We start from the raw sequence: 18,080 nt of genomic DNA, 5'->3' as shown, positions 1-18,080 counted from the left end.
TCAGATGAATACCTATATTATCCATCAAGGCCCATGTCATATTTTCCATTTTCCGGACTAATCTCTGGCTCCTTCCTTCCTAACTAGACACTATCGCTGCTCCCACATCTGTTTTCCTGTCACATTTTATACAACCTTCAACTCAAGTCCAGCCAACTCTATGACCTGGTGCTGTTTGTCGTCATGTCTGTCTCCCCGTCTAGAATGTGAGGTGGTTTTTCTTCTAAATGTTGACATCTTAATGCCTTGCGTAATGTCTGGGTGCATCCACATTATGTGCCATGGGTGTTTGTCTTCTCAGGCTATGCCTTTATTTTTTTTTTAATTTTTTTTAACGTTTTATTTATTTTTGAGACAGGGAGAGACAGAGCATGAACAGAGAGAGAGAGGGAGACACAGAATCCGAAGCAGGCTCCAGGCTCTGAGCTGTCAGCACAGAGCCCGACGCGGGGCTTGAACTCACAGACCGCCAGATCATGACCTGAGCCAAAGTCGGACCCTCAACCGACTGAGCCACCCAGGCTCCCCCCTTCTTTTTTAATTATTTTTTTACTGTTTATTTATTTTTGAGACAGAGAGAGACAGAGCATGAACGGGGGAGGGGCAGAGAGAGAGGGAGACACAGAATCTGAAACAGGCTCCAGGCTCCGAACCGTCAGCCCAGAGCCCGACGCAGGGCTCGAACTCACGGACCGCGAGATCATGACCTGAGCCGAAGTCGGCCGCTTAACCGACTGAGCCACCCAGGCGCCCCTCAGGCTATGCCTTTATTTATTATTTTTTTTTTGTAAGCAAGAAGACATTTATTTTTTTTTCACTATATGAAGTTTATTGTCAAATTGGTTTCCATACAGGCTACGCCTTTAAATGAATGGTTAAATCATCGATCTAAGCCAGGAACAGAGTAAACCAAGGGTTTTTCAATGATCCTTCCAGTTCTGGAGAAGAAAGTATAGACTTGCTTTTCTCCGCTCCTCTCCTCGAAGTACGACTAAAAATCCTGGAAATAATCTAACAGACATTCATAAAAGAACACCAAAAGGTGGGAAGAAGGCAGAATGGCTAGGGACCTGGGACTGAAGAATGACATGGTGGTGAGTACTGTGGATTTTCCTTTTATCCGCCATAAATATCCCAGACTGCTGAAGAGACTTTCAACCCGGAGCCTCCAATAGGCATAAACCAAATAAACCAAAGGCCCAAGAAAAGTCTGTTCTCTCTAGCTGAAGGATGAGGAAAGGAACGTATCGGCAGGACGGAATCTTTTGGTCATCAGCCCTATGCTAGTCAAACGCCATAAACTACCTACCATTTGGGAGCCAGCAAAGGCTGAACGAGGAGCCCCATCTTCTGTTGCCACCTGGTGACAGCAGACAGGCCAGGAGAAGTACCTTGCTTCCCTGTTGGTGGTACCAGTAGAGAGCAGGCAGAGAACTGGATATTTTGTTTCCCAGCAAGGGAATCCAGAGCAGCACCCCCTAATCTCCCAGCCTTATTAGTGGAGACAGACTAGAAAGCATGGACTTCCACCCTTGCCCAGTGGCACCAGGCAGCACCCACCACCCTCCGAAGTAGAGAGTGGGGGCAGGATCTAGGAGGAGAGACAACTGGAGAAAGAGATTCCTACACCCTGCATAGGAAGGTCTGACCAAGTCAAACACGAAGCTGGCCAGAATCAGCACACAGAAAGATTTGAGAATTGAACTACAGCCTGAAATTCCACTCAGGGTTCCAGAATGCCCTCGTAGTGTAAGTGCCTGACGTTCAGCTTTGGATTGCCGAGGCATCCCTGTCAAAAGACGTACATCCTGAATAAACATATTGCCCGCTGTGTGACACAGTTAGTAGCAAAACAACTAGATAGGGAATAAGGCTGCCCCCTCCTCACTCATGAAGTCCCCTCTGTCAGAAAGCCTTGGGTAACCTAGATAACTAGCCGCTTGGGTGACCCCACTTCTTCCTTCCTGCACCCTGATTCCTGCTCTTCTGCTTTAAATTAGCCAATAAAGAATAAACCCACAAAACATTAGAACACTTACCCTCGGGCAGAGCTTCAGATCCATTCTCCCTCACTCTCTCCTTCCCTCTTTCTCTCTCTCTCCTCTGTCTCTCTACCTGCGGCCTCACTGTGTGGCCCTGAGGGCTCCCCGGCACATCCTGGGACCTGTGAGTAATAAATCTGGTTTATTTTCTATCTATCTAACTTCACTAGATAGATTCAAAAGTAAGGTAGAAACAGCAGAGTAAAGAATCACGGAACCTGAGGACAAATGAATAGAATTTGCCCAGCTGGAAGAACACAGAGAAGGTAGACTGAAAGAAATGAACAGGGGTGCCTGGGTGGCTCAGTCAGCTGAGCGTCTGACTTGGGCTCAGGTCATGATCTCATGGTTGATGAGTTTGGGCTCCGCGTCGAACTCTGGGCTGACAGCTCAGAGCCTGGATTCTGTTTCAGAGTCTGTGTTTCCCTCTCTCTCTGCCCCTGCCCTGCTCACACTCTGTCTCTGTCTCTCAAAAAGTGAATAAATGTTAAAAAAAATTTAATAAAAAAAAGAAATGAACAGAGTTTCAGAGTCCTGTGGGACTGCAACAAGACACTTAACGTTTATGTCATCAGGGTCAAAGAATGACAGGGAAAAAGTGTGGAACTAAAAAAACATGCATGCAATAATAATAATAATAATAATAATAATAATAATAAATGTCCCCAGTTTGTGAACAACTTAAACCTACAAATTCAAGAAGTTGAAGAAGTTCCAAACACTCCAAGAAATCCTTGTGAACACACATCATAATCAAACTTCTAATAATCAAAGACAAAGGAAAAATCTTGAAAGCACCTAGAAAGAAATGACATATACAGGAGAACACTGATCAGAATGGTAGTGGAAATGTCGTTTGCAACCATACAGCCAAGGGGCACCCAGATGGCTCAGTTGGTTAAGGGTTGGACTCTTGATTTCCACTCAAGTCACAATCTCACGGTCGTGAGATCTAACCCAGCATGGGATTCCCCACTGTGTGTGGAGTCTGCTTAAGATTCTCTCTCCCTCTGCCCCTCCCTCCCTCGCTCTCTCGCTCTCTCTCTCTGAATAAAAAAAAAGAAAAGAAAGAAACTATGCAGTCAAAAAGAAGCACATTTTTCAAATGCTAAAAGAAAAGAACCACTAACTTTGAATTCTATATCCAGCAAAAATATCCTTTAGCAATGAGGAGGAAAGAAAGACATTCTCAGATGCAGGAAAGCTTAAAGAATTTGTTATTCAAATAAGAATGGCTCTGGGAAGTTCTCCAAACCAAAAAAAAAAAAAAAAAAAAAAGTATAACAGAAGAGACTTGAATATCTGAAAAGGAAGAAAGATCAATGGAATGGGTAAATGTCGGGGTAAATAAAATTGACTATCTTGCTCCTCATGAGCTTTTAGATCCAATGTGATGTTCAATGTATGTAAAGGAAATAAGTATTTAAGGTATTACACTTTATTTTTTAAGTCCCATTTAAAAAAAAATTTATTTTAATTCCAATATAGTTAACAGAGAGTGTTATATTAGTTTTAAGTGTACAATATAGTGACTCAACAATTCTATACATTACTCTGTGCTCAATACAACAAGTGCACTCCTTAATCCCCATCACCTATTTCTACCATCCCCCACCCCTCAGGTAGCCATCTGTTTGTTCTCTAAAGTTAAATGTCTGTTTCTTGGTTTGTCTCTCTCTTTGTTCCTTTATTTATTTGTTTTGTTTCTCAAATTCCACATAGAATGAAATCATATGGTATGTGTCTTTCTCTGACTGACTTATTTCACTTAGCATTATACTCTCTAGATCCATCCATGTTGTTGTGAATGGCAAGACTTTATTCTCTTGTACACCTGAATAATATTCCATTATATACATGCCATATCTTCTTGATTCATCTGCTGATGGACACTTGGGCTGCTTCCATAATTTGGTTACTGTAAATAATGTCACAATAAACATAGGAGTGAATATACCCTTTCAGATTAGCATTTTTGTATTCGGGGAATGAATACCCAGTAGTGAGATTTCTGGATTGTTGGGTGGTTCTTTTTTTAATTTTTTGAGGAACCTCCATACTGCTTTCCACAGTGGATGCACCAGTTTACATTCCCATCAATAGTGCCTGAAGGATCCTTTTTCTCCACATCCTTGACAACACATGTGGTTTCTTGTGGTTTGGATTCTAGCCATTCTGACAGGTGTGATGTGATGTCTCATTGAAGTGTGGATTTGTATTTCCCTGATGATGAGTGATGGTGAGCATATTTTCATGTGTCTTTTGGTTATCTGTAGGTCTTCTTTGGAGAAATATGTATTCAGGTGCCCTGCTGATTTTTAATTGGATTATTTGTTTTCTTGGTTGCAACCAAGGAGGTGAAAGACCTATACTCTGTAAATGATAAAACATTGATGAAAGAAATTGAAGACAAAACGAACAAATGGAAAGATATTCTATGTTCATGGATTGGAAGAACAAATGTTGTACCAATGTCTATACTACCCAAAGCAATGTACACATTTAATGCAATCCCTATCAAAATACAAACAGCATTTTTCACAGAACTAGGACAAACAATTCTAAAATTTAAAAAGACCCTAAATAACCAAAGGAACATTGGAGAAAAAAAAAAACACAACTGAAGGTACCACAATTCCAGACTTCAAAGCTGTAGATATCAAAACAGTATGGTACTGGCACATAAATATATCAATAGAACAGGATAGAAAGCCCAGAAACAAACCCACGATTATATTGTCATTGAATCTTCAACAAAAGAAGCATGAATATGCAATGGCAAAGGCAGTCTCTTCAACAAATGGTGTTGGGAAAACAGAACACCTGAATGCAAAAGAATAAAAGTGGACCACTTTCTTACACCATACACAAAAACAAACTCAAAATGGATTAACCTGTAATGTAAGACCTGAAATCATAAAAATCCTAGAAGAGAGCACAAGCAATCAGAAATTGTTAGAATGGATAAGAAAGTGTAGCCCAACTGTATGCTGTCTACAAGAAATTCACTTTAAACACAAATAGTAGGTTGGGAGTAAAAGGATGTGAAAACATATAGTGTGCAAGCATTAAATAAAAGCAGAAGAGGCTACATTAATATAAGATACAGTGGGATTCAGAGCAAAGAAAATTATTAGAGACAAAGAGTGTTATTACATAATAATAAAGAGACAAATTCACTTAGCAATCTTAAATGTGTATGCACCAAACAACAAAACATCAAAATACATGAAGCAAAAACTGATAGAAATTAAAGGGAAAAAAAACTTTTAGGTTCTTGACTGATGAGTGAGAATCAAATCCCACGAAGAGTAAGGGAACACTACAACAATCTCTCAAAAACTTCTCGACAGGAGTTTTCTGTATTAAGTACAAAATGGATCTGCCATTTTCCTGCATTAGATATAAAAGAGTGGTTCCCCTAAATAGGAAGACGCTTTTTTGTAAGGATGGAGAAAATGTCCTCTTATGCCAGCCATTGGTATTTTGCAAAAAAATTACATTGTATTTTTTAAGTTTATTTATTTATTTTGAGAGAGAAAGAAGGAGAGTGAGCAGGGGAGGGGCAGAGAGAGGGAGAGACAGAATCCCAAGCAGGCTTTGCACAGACCCTAACACGGGACTCAATCTCACAACTGTGAGATCATGACCTGAGCTGAAATCAAGAGTTGGGTACTTAACTGACTGAGCCACCCAGGCTCCAGAATTGCACTGTATTAATGTTTACATGGATGAATGATAAATGGTGGGTAACTCAAGAACACTGTCACTTTAAGGAAAGGAAAAAGGCATGGTCATGGAAGAAACGTTATACACACTCCATTTTCAGAGAGTCCTCAAGCATCTGGACACCTATTGCTTTGCCTTGGCCCACATCTGATCCAGCTGGCACCAGAGCTAGCTGTCATGGAATGACATTTCTCCTGGCCCAGTGTCTATCGGCTTTTGACAATAATTTTACTTGATTGATTAGCTGCAGTTTCTACCACTCACAGACTCAACAAGAACTTCTACTTCTGCTAAGACGTGACAACAGGAACTGGATTTATGTTGCCATTTCAAACGACCAAACCACAATTTGAAGAGACAAAATAATACACTGAAAACTACAGAAAGCTTGTGAAAGAAATTGAAGAAGACACAAAAAATGGAAAAATATCCCATGCTCTTGGATTGGAAGAACAAATATTGCTAAAATGTTGGTACTACCCAAAGCAATCTACATATTCAATGCAATACCAGAATTCTTCACAAAGCTAGAACAAAGAGTCCTAAAATTTGTACAGAACCAGAAAAGACCCTAACAGCCAAAGCAACCCTGGAAAAGAAAACCAAAGCTGGAGGCATCACAACCACTGACTTCAAGATGTATTACAAAGCTGTAATCATCAAGACAGTATGGTACTGGCACAAGAACAGACACTCAGATCAATGGAACAGAATAGAGAACCCAGAAATGGACCCACAAATGTATGGCCAACTGATCTTCGGCAAAGCAGGAGAGAATATCCAATAGAATAAAAACTGTTTCTTCAGCAAATGGTGCTGGGAAAACTGGACAGCGACATGCAGAAAAAGGAACCTGGACCACTTTCTTACACCATACCCAAAAATAAACTCAAAATGGATGAAAGACCTAAACGTAAGACTAGAAGCCATCAAAACCCTAAAGGAGAAAGCAAGCAAAACCTCTTTGACCTCAGTCACAGCAACTTCTTCCTCAACATGTCTCTGGAGGCAAGGGAAACAAAAACAAAACAAAACAAAAATGAACTATTGGGACCACATCAAGGCTTCTGCACAGCAAAGGAAACAATCAGCAAAACTAAAAGGCAACCAACAGAATGGGAGAAGATATTTGAAAATGACATGTTAGATAAAGGGTTAGTATCCAAAATCTGTAAAGAACTGATCAAACTAAACATCCAAAACCCAAATAATCCAGTGAAGAAATGGGCAAAAGACATGAATAGGCACTTTTCCAAAGAAGACATCCAGATGGCCAACTGACACATGAAAAAATGCTCAATATCACTCATCATCAGGGAAATGCAAGTCAAAACCACAATGAGATACCACCTGACACCTGTCAGAATGGCTAACGTTAACAACTCAGGCAACGACAGATGTTGGCAAGGATGCGGAGAAAGAGGATCTCTTCTGCACTGCTGGTGGGAATGCAAACTGTTGCAGCTACTCTGGAAAACAGTATGGAGGTTCCTCAAAAAAATTAAAAATAGAACTACCCTACAACCCAACAATTGCACTACTAGGTATTTGTCCAAGAGATACAGGTGCACTGTTTCAAAGGGGCACGTGCACCCCCATATTTATAGCAGCACTATCAACAATAGCCAAAGTATGGAAAGAGCCCAAATGTCCACTGACAGATGAATGAATAAAGATATATATAGATATAGATATAGATATAGATATAGATATAGATATATACACATATATATATATATATACCAAAGTATTACTTGGCAATTAAAAAGAATTAAATCTTGCCATTTGCAACTCTGTGGATGGAACTAGAGGGTATTTTGCTAAGCAAAATTAGTCAGAGAAAGACAAATATCATATGGCTTCACTCATATGTGGAATTTAAGAGACAAAACAGATGAACAGGACGGAAGGGAAGCAAAAATAATATAAAAACAGGGAGGGGCACAAAACATAAGAGACTCTTACATACAGAGAACAAAGTGAGAGTTGCTGGAGGGGTTATGGGAGGGGGGATAGGCTAAATGGGTAAGAGGCATTAAGGAGGATACTTGTTGGAATGAGCACTGGGTGTTATATATAGGGGATGAATCACTGGATTATACTCCTGAAATCATTATTGCATTACATGCTAACTAACTTGGAGGTAAATCTATAAACAAACAAACTTAAAAAAAAGAAAAGACAAAATATAAGAAAACAGTGTTAAGACAGTAGACATCGGGCAACAAAGGACACTGGATCTCTGAGAGATGGAAAACACATGAGGTAAAGCCCTGTGATTTGCCCGACTTCCTGCCTCAAGAGTTTCTAGGCTACAATGCAGGGGGTCAGGAAAGCCAGGAAGAGGCCAGCGGACCCCTGAATTGAGGAGACGGAACTAAGACTCTGGGGAGAGCAAGGCCACTAGAGCTGTCCGGAGACAGTACCAAAGAGGAGACGCTACATAAGAACCCCAGAGATCTGCAGACTCCTATCTGACTATTCGTCACTCCAGCATATGCATGTGAAGAAATTACCCAAGGCCAAAAGGAAGAACTCTTTGAAGGAGTAGAGAAAGCAGCACCCAGTGGTCTAAGGGTAGTTTTTGTTCTCACCGGACAGACCGGAAAAAACCTCATCCATCCATGGGGTACTGGGTAGAGTGCTCAGAATCATTTTGCCTCAGTATTGGGAAATGGGGCTGGTCTGATCCCACCTAAAAAGTTTTAAAGCAAGAATCCAACGAATTAATCCATTTCCAAGTAACTTAACTGCATGCCAGAACAAGGATGCAGAATATTTAGAGTGATAGAAAAATATCCAGCACCCAATGAGGTAAAATGCACAACGTGGGCATCCAATCAAAGATCATCAGTCATGCAAGGAAGCAGAAAAGTAAAACCCCGTAATGAGAGGGCTAATACCGTCCTAATCTTGTCACACATAGCTCTCCCGCAGAACCATGGCAACTGGCATTTATTGTTACCCAAACCAAATAATTAAATTGATATTTATAAGTAAGGATTGCAATGTTTGGTTCGATTCGGGTTTCTTTGTGATTTAAGATCTCCTCTTTAGGATAAAAGGATGACAAGATCTCGACATTTCCTCAAGGTCAGTGTTTGCTAACAACCTCTATTTCGGCATTCTAAAAATGAATGCAGACATGCATTTCCCTCCCCCACCACCCCCACGAATTGAAGGTCAAAGGCTTACTCTTGTCAAGTCCTAATCAGAAGATCTCAGCTCTGAGAAGTGAAAATTATGATACGCTTGAGAGGTTCTGAGACAGCAGATTGTTGTATTTGGAGAACCCGTGGAGGCAAGCACAGATTGAACAAGGGGAACAGTTGAAATTTGCCTGTGATTATGCTTACCTTGCCCAGCTGTTGAGAATGGCCAAGTGGAAAGTCAATGCTGACCCTGCATTCTGCAGATTGATAGTGTCAATAATCAGATTACCTCCTACACAAATTGGTTTTGGCTGAAACCAGTTCTGACGAATATGCAGAAAGGAAATCCTGGGTACCACTTTGGCCAGTGACTTGGAAGTCCTCTGTGAACACTTAATTTACTTCTTTGATTGTGACATAAGATGTCAGTTTTACACTCTCACTCTCGGTATGACCTTGAGCAAGACAGGAAATATCTTTTGGTTTGTGTGAAGAGATGCAAAGATAGAATGAAATCTATTTTCCATTAATCTTTCTCAGAGGGAATAAAATAAGATTGTGTGCTCAGAGCTTTCCTTTGCCTGAAAGGTCTTTGACATATATATATAACACATTATTGTTTTTGGAACTAACCCCAGCCTGTGCCTTGTAAACAGAGGTGCTCAATCAATACCTTTGGTTGATAGATTGGTTGAGCAATTGCAGGTGTCCATGTGAGAAATCTGCAATCAGAAATAGCCGCGATAAAATGAATTCAGCAGAATCTCCGTTAAACAATTTTTTTACACTTTATTTATTTTTTATTGTTTTTTTTTTTTTTTTGAGAGAGAGAGAGAGAGCGAGAGACAGAGCCCAAGTCGAGGAGAGGCAGAGGGGGAGGGAGACACAGAATCCGAAGTAGGCTCCAGGCTCTGAGCTGCCAGCACGGACAGCTAAGAAAGTTACAAGAAAGTTACAAAGATACAATATATCTAAGAATCTAGAATCCCATAAAAGATAGCATATACAAGGTTATGCTAGCTAGCTCGCCCAAGCTCATAGGAATTACGACCTATTTCGTATATGGTGGTTTGTTCTAGCAGCCCCAGTTTTTCCAAAGAAATATGATACGGAATCTTATTACACTTGGAATCTAGGATATTGTTCCCAGCAAAACATACCCCTTTTCCTTCCATATATGGTGACTTCATTAAGCCCTACGTATTAAGGGAGCTAAAGATTTGATCACTTTAAATGTAAAAGTTTGGGAGAGGGCACCTGGGTGGCTCAGTCTGTTCGGTGTCAGACCTTTGATTTTGGCTGAGGTCATGATCTCACTGTCGGCTCAGTTGGAGCCCTGAGTGGAGCCGATAACACGGAGCCTGCTGGCAATTTCTCTCCCTCTTTCTCTCTGCCTCTCCCCAGCTTGTGCTCTCTCTCTTTCTCAAAATAAATAAATAAACATTAAGAATTATTAATTAATTAATAAAAGTTTAAGAGAGATTTTTAGAAAATCATTGCCTGATTGGTATAACTGCCCACTGGAGTTAGGAAAAAAAACTTACTTTGTCACAGTAAGTGACATCACACTGCGTTGCACTATTTCAGGACCACAAATTCCTACCTTCCAAAGGAGCAGAGCCCCCGTCATTCTGTAAACCCCTACTACAACGTTGGTAATTACCTCTTGGTATCACTCCGTGGGACCTTTGGGAAGTAGGTACATTAATAGCCCCAACGATCTAAATTGCCAAGGTCTAGAAGGAATTACATACCGGGAACCCAAATCAGCAGAGGTCGCTTTACCTGATTAACTCAGAACCATTCTTTATCACCTACCAAACAGGAGCTTGGAAATGATGAGAAGACCCAGCGGGAGTGAGAGTGAAAGATCTGGAGTAGGGCTTTCAGCACCTTATGTGAAAAGGACAGGTATTCTAAAAGACACAGGAGAAAAGCCTGAAAGGGTAGAAGAAGACGCACAAAGTTATTTTGCTTTGTAATCTCCCCTAAGACGTAAGTGCATTCTAAGGTGGGTAAATATAAGATGATTTAAAGAACGAGGAATCAGAAAATTGCAGACTCTCTCAACTAGAGTGGATTATTCGGAAAAGACTCTGTATCATGACCTAAGATCGATTGGAGGAGATAGCCCCTTAGCCAGAAGAGAAGTGCTGTATGACTGTAAACACGGGTCGGCCAGGGGCACACAAGCCCGCTCAGGCTGCCCTCCAAGTCATGGGACACAATGGCTCCCGAAATCTGGATGGCTCCTTGAAGGCAGAATGGATGCTCCTTGCCAAAAACTATTGAAACCCTCGGGGAACGGGGTCGGCCCAAAGGCGGACCTTGTAGCTCAGGAGATAAAGAATGGAATGATGCCATTCAAGTGGAGAGAAAAATCTACCAGCAGCCAGACTTTGATAAATGATTTTCAAGTGTGCTTCCAAAACAACAGGAATGCATCAGTGGGTGCTGGCAGCATCTAGGGGTAAGCAACACAGCACTTGCATTAATCAATCCAGCCCCGTTCCTACTGGAGACGTGATTCATAAGACTGCGCACAGCTTCGAGAAAAGCAGCCTGGTACTGGGAAAAGGGCATTGTGCTTGGAGCCAGGAGCACCGGGAAGTCCCTGAAAACAGTACTGAGCACCTGCTGTTTTGCAGACACTGTGCTAAGTGCTTGACCACAGTATTCGTGCCACCCTCCCAACACCCTCTGTGATGGGCAGTCATCTTGGTAGAGCCAGCTTGTACCCGTTTATGAGAATATCTCTTTGTTATTTGCATCTCTTCCCACGTCCACATTCAGTGACCTCACAGGGCTAGCCTGAAATCAGCCATGCTGGGACTATGTGTTTCAGGACAATCAGCAAATGCAACAACTGGGCAATTTTTTTTTTCCTCCAGAGAGCTGGTTGTTAAACCTTTACCAGCACCCTCCTGGGGAGGATCTCCGTTATTACTCCCTCTTCATGAATAAGGACACAGGCACTGAGATGTTAGGAAACCACCCCAAAGTCATATGGTTGAGTAGTGTTGGAGCCTGACCTCGGTCTCAAGTCTCTTTGGTTCCAAAGCCCATGCCTATAATTCATTTGTGTTCAGAAGGCCCCTTGTCCTGTGCCAGGACTGATGACTTAGAACCCATCTCCAAAGTTGTCCGAACTCCAGCCTTCTCCTCAGTAAATTATATGGCTTAAATGGAAAGATTGGTGGTTTTATACAATCCCTCTCGTCTCTTTGTGCGGCAATCACTCATATGAATGTACACCCTATCATTTAAAACACTCAGTGTTGTTGGCCTTAGTTAAAATTTCTTCACCATACTATGCATTTTCTGGTGTTCACAGTGTCCTCTCTCCTCGCTCCGTATCCTTCTTCCCACCATCCTGTATGTGTACCTTCGTGATACTGTGATTTATGGTAAGAAATACATATTTAGCCTTCCTCCCCATTCCTGACACAAAGCTCCTAAAACCCTTGGAATCTCCTAAAGTGGAGATGCCAAGTAGGTCTTTCGTTTGGGTGATGAGGTGACTTTGGGGAAGTCCTAGGTAACCTAAGAATGTGATTACAGGGCTGGAATTTTCAGTTGCACCCTTCCATCTCTGGAGAGGGGAGGGAAGCTGGAGCCTGAGTTCAATTAGCAACAGCCAGTGATTTAATTAATGATGCCGGGTAATGAAGCCACCATGAAACCCAACATCACAGGCTTCGGGAGAGCGTTCAGGTTTGTGAGCACAGGGAGGTGCTGGGAGAGCGATGGACTCAGAGAAGGCACGGAAGCTCCACATCCTTTCCCATAGAACTTTCTCTGAGTTCTATGAACCACTGTAACAAATTAATCCCTCCTTAGGGAAGCTGTTGTGGGAGCATCCAATCTATAGCTGGTAGTTCAGAAGCCCAGGTGACAACTTGGGGTCTGGAGGGGGTCGGGATGGGGAGTGTGTGATCCCTTAGACACCAAGCCCTTAACCTGCGAAACCTGATGTTTTTCTCCAGATACATAGCATCCGAGCTGAATCCATTGCTTCATGGTGTGAAAAAAGCATACCTATTAGAATTGGTGTCAGAATCAGAATTTTTCGCCTTTCATGGCCTGGCTCGTCTTCTTCTCTGTGAGCCAACATGTGTTTTGATTGGGACACAAGGCAGATTGAAGATATATTTGAGACATTTGGGTATTTTGAGAGACAGGTGTGACCCAAGTGGAAGACCTTAGTGGGAGCCGCATGATAGTAAAAGGACATAAGATGCTTGTTTGTTTAAGATAGAGTGTTCAGAGTGGGTGGTTCAAAATATGTCTGTGAAACAAATAAACGGTTGAAAGAAAACAAAACCTAGTAATGCCTAATCATTAAAAGTCATTCTTTAGAGGAAAAATTCTAAGGCTAAATATTATTCCCCTGTCCAAGGAACCACAGTTTACATTCAAAAGCTTTAATCCTGCTATAATGAAAACCTTCATGGAAATGAAGGAAAGATCCTGGGAACAACAACCCTCTTAATGGAATGATTGGCCTTTGTGTTCCTCCTACCACCTTGTGTTCTTAGGAGTTTTCCCTCGTTAAGGGGGTCTCTGCTGAGGACCTAAGTGGTGTGGCAACAGCCCAACAGACTGCAGTATCTCTGGGTCCTAAACCAGAACATAATGTATATCTAAGCATTTAGAGACACCCTCAACCACGTGCAATCATTCATAAACGCTGATGTTCACTCTCTCCTTAAAAGACTGCACTATGCATCTGCGTATGACATAACCAAATGTCACCATCCCGTGCTTCAGTGCTTTGGAACTCAACTTCATGCCTAAGCACATGGAAGGGGTGTTTAATTCTTGGGAGTTCTTGTTGTTGTTGTTGTTGTTGTTGTTGTTGTTGTTTACTGATTCTTTGCCTTCTTCTTCCTTCCTTCTTTTTGGCGAATGTTCTCCCTCCCCTGGTCAGATCGGATTGTCTTCCTTATTTCATTTGATTATAACACTATGAGTCTCTGTTTTTGTTTTGTTTTGCTTTGCTTTGCTTCAGAATACACCGTCACTCACCAGAGCACTCATAAAGGTAATTCACATATCCTTACCTTTAAGAACATCCTTAACAGTCCTTTCTTCTGATTACATGAGTAATGCATGTTCTTCACAGAATATTTTAAAATGTAGAGGACAAACCAACTTACACTTGTAAATGATCTATATCTTCGACACAAACGATTTTCACTGTTAACATTCTATAATATTCTATATTGATTCTACATTTTTTTTCTAACTTAGGTGCCTTTAGGTCAAAGAGTTCTACCAGTGGTTCTCAACCAGGGGTGATTTTCCTGGTCCCCACCTCCACCTGAAGTGATATTTGACAACATCTGGAGACTTTTTGGTTGTCACAACTTAGAGAAGAGTGCGTCTAGTGGACAGAGGCCGGGGATGCTTCTAACATTCTACAATGGACAGGACAGCCTCCCACAACAAAAAGCTATCCAACGCAAAGTATCAGTAGCGTTAAAGTTGAGACCCTTTGGTCTAAACAGAGCCTAATATATTCTAGGATTTCCCATGCTTTTGTATTTCTGGGACCTCTGGTACTCTGAATTTTCTGGTCTGTTCCTCGTTTGCCTTCCTCTTGTACCCCGACAAATGACCACTCACACAGAATCACCAGGCAATTAGTGAACCTACACAGGTAAATGAAGGAATTGCTCCTTTCCTGTCTCTGCTGAAGTCCTATGTCTCTCTTCAGCTGTGCTTAGAAACTATGACTTTGATTTTTCCTCACCTATTAGTTCTGTCTCTCCCAACTTCCCTTCCTCTCTCCCCCTCTTTCCCTTTTACACAAACACACATTTTTGTACCCAGATGCTTTGAATGGACCTTTTCCACATTTTATTATAAACTTGGTTATGAATGTTTCACATTCTTAAAGAATGTTTCACATTCTTTGAAGGGTTTGGTCTACAGGATGAATTAACAAAAACTGATGGCATCTCTAGAGAGGGAGAAAAGAGTTTCACTCTGAGGACTAAGGGAAAAGGAGGTGTTCGGGAATTGCGGTGGACACCCGGGATACGGAAGAAGAAGGCACTGAGATTGTCTGTCAGGAAAGTCGAGGGAGGCTCCCCAGCTGACTTGGTTCCAGATGTGCAGCACTGATCAGAAGGCCGGGGCACAAACTATAAGCACCTTGATGTCAAAAGGACTTCCCCTTTTCAAATGCCTAGAAGGGATAGAATCAATGATATTCAAAGAGGCTGAACCACTGTGGAACATTCAGAGGCATTGTGCACATTGCAGAATTGCTTCCTGTGCATGAAATATCCTCCTCTCCTGAATATAAAATGCTTCGAAGCAGTGGTGGGTGCTGTGTAGATCTCTGAGTTCACAATGGGTAGGTGTTTGAGCCAGAAAACCTTCTCTTCTGTCCTTTTCTCTTGTCCCTATTACAAACGTCCTGGGTACGTACCAAAGGGGTAGATCTCCAATAATAATCCAGACTAAATAGTCAACGACTGGATAATCTTATGGCTTCAATTTATAGGGTTTTACAAACTGCAAAACACTGTCACATACTTTAGGTTACTTGCTCCTCACCATCTTGTCAAACGTATAAGGAACTTGATTTTACATGAGAATTGACCTTCACTTAACTGCTAACTTAGTAGTCTTTGACTGTAGGTGAGCCACTTGGCCTCTTTGTTTTCTCATCTGTAAAATTAGGATACTTGCGTCATTTTTACCTGCTTCTGGTTATATTCAAATAAGAACATGTCTTAAAGAGAAATTTTTGGTCAACCACATATGTTACAAAAACAAGCTAGTAGTTTGTACCTGGGGAAATGGAAGCCGAACAGATTAATGACATGTACAACACAAGAATGTCCCTTAAGGTAAACTATGGATTTGGGGTGATTTTATTGTGCTTCACTTCATTGGACTTCACAGATTTTTCTACAAATCTGAGGACTGTCTTTTTTTTTTTTAACAAGTTGATGGTTTTTGTGGCAATTCTGCTTTGAGCAAGTGCATCAGCGCGATTTCTTTTTTAAAGGTTTTTTTTTTAATGTCTGTTTATTTTTGAGACTGAGAGAAACGGAGCACGAGTGGGGGTGGGGCAGAGAGAGAGGGAGACACAGAATCTGAAGCGGGCTCCAGGCTCTGAGCTGTCAGCACAGAGTCTGATGCGGGGCTCGAACCCACGAACCATGAGCTCGTGACCTGAGCCCAAGTCAGATGCTTAAGTGACCGAGCCACCAGCTCATTGGAGCCCCAGCGCCATTTTTCCGACAGCATTTGCTCACTCCGCATCTCTGTGTCACATTTTGGTAATCCTCACATATCTCAAACTTTCTAAGTATCCCTAATTTGTTACGGTGATCTGTGATCAATGGTCTTTGGGGTTGCTCTTGTCATTGTTTTGGGGCGCCACAAACTGCACCCATATAAGACAGTAACTTAATCAGCAAATGTGTGTGTTCTGACTTCTTTACATAGCACCTGTTCTCGTATCTCCCTTCTCTTCCTTGGGCGTCCCTAGCCCTAAGACGCAATATTAAAATTACACCAGTTACTAACCTTATAATAGCCTCTAAGTGTGCAAATGAAAGGAAGGGTCACGCGTGTCTCAGTTTAAATCAAAGGCTAGAAATGAGCTTAGTGACGAAGGCACGGCAAAAGCCAGAGAGGCCAAAACCTAGGCGTCTTGCACCAGTTAGCAAAGTGGGGAGTGCAAGGGAAAAGTTCTTGAAGGAAATTAAAAGTGCTTCCCGGTGAACACAGGAATGGTAAGACAGCAAAGCAGCCTTATTGCTGTTATCGAGAAAGTGCGGGTGGTCTGCATGGAAGACCCAACCAGCCACAACATCCTGTTAAACCAAAGCCTAATCCAGCACGCCCTGACTCTCTTCAATTCCGTGAAGGCTGAGAGAGGTGAGGAAGCTGCAGGAGAAAAGTCTGAGGCTGGCAGAGGTTGGTTGACGAGGTCTGAGGACAGAAGCTGTCTCCGTGACATCAAGGTGCAAGGCGAAGCAGCAGGAGCCGATGTGGAAGCTGCCGCAGGTTCTCCAGAAGATCCGGCTCAGATGATTCATGAGGACGGCGACACTGAACAACAGGTTTACAACGTAGTGAAGCAGCCTCTGTTGGAAGAAGATGCCACCTGGGACTTTCACAGCTACAGAGGCAAAGTCAACGCCTGGCTTCAAAGCTTCAAAGGACAGGCTGACTCTCTTGCTAGGGGCTAATGCAGCTGGTGACTTTAAGTGGAAGCCAATGTCCATTTGCCATTCCAAAAACCCTAGGGGGCCTCAAGAACGATGCTAAATCTACTCTGCCTGTGCTCTCTAAGTGCAAAAACAAAGACGAGATGACAGCACATCTGTTTACAACATGGGTACTGACTGTTTTAAGCCCCCTGTTGAGCCCTACTTCTCAGAAAAAGATTCTTTTCAAAATAATCCTGCTCACGGACGAGGCACCTTTCGCTCTTGACAGAGGTGAACAAGATGAATGTGGTTTTCGTGCCTGCTGACACAACATCCATTCTGCAGCCTATGGATCGTTTCAACTTTCAAGTCTTATTATTTAAGAAATACATTTCTGGGGCACCTGAGTGGCTCAGTCGGTTAAGCGTCTGACTCTTGGTTTCCGCTCGGGTCATGGTCTCACGGTTCATGAGTTTGAGCCCCACAGTGGGCTCTGTGCTGACAGTGTGGAGCCTGCTTGGGATTCTATGAATCCTTCTCTCTCTGCCCTTCCCCTGCGCTCTCTCTCTCTCTTTCTAAAATTAAAAGAAGAAGGGGCGCCTGGGTGACTCGGTCGGTTGAGCGTCCGACTTCGGCTCAGGCCATGATCTCACGGTCCGTGAGTTCGAGCCCCGCGTCGGGCTCTGTGCTGACAGCTCAGAGCCTGGAGCCTGTTTCAGATTCTGTGTCTCCCTCTCTCTCTGCCCCTCCCCTGTTCATGCTCTGTCTCTCTCTGTCTCAAAAATAAAGGTTAAAAAAATTTTTAAAAAAATAAAAAAAAAATTAAGAAGAAGAAGAAGAAGAAGAAGAAGAAGAAGAAGAAGGAAATACATGCCCTAGGCCTATAGCTGCCACAGACAGGGATTCTTCTGATGGATTTGGGCAATGTAAATGGAAAACCTTCTGGCAAGGAGTCACCATTCTATTTGCCATTAAGCACA

The sequence above is a fragment of the Felis catus genome, chromosome B1 (assembly GCF_018350175.1).
Source record: "Felis catus isolate Fca126 chromosome B1, F.catus_Fca126_mat1.0, whole genome shotgun sequence".
Lineage (NCBI taxonomy): Eukaryota > Metazoa > Chordata > Mammalia > Carnivora > Felidae > Felis > Felis catus.
This window is presented reverse-complemented; position numbering follows the sequence as displayed.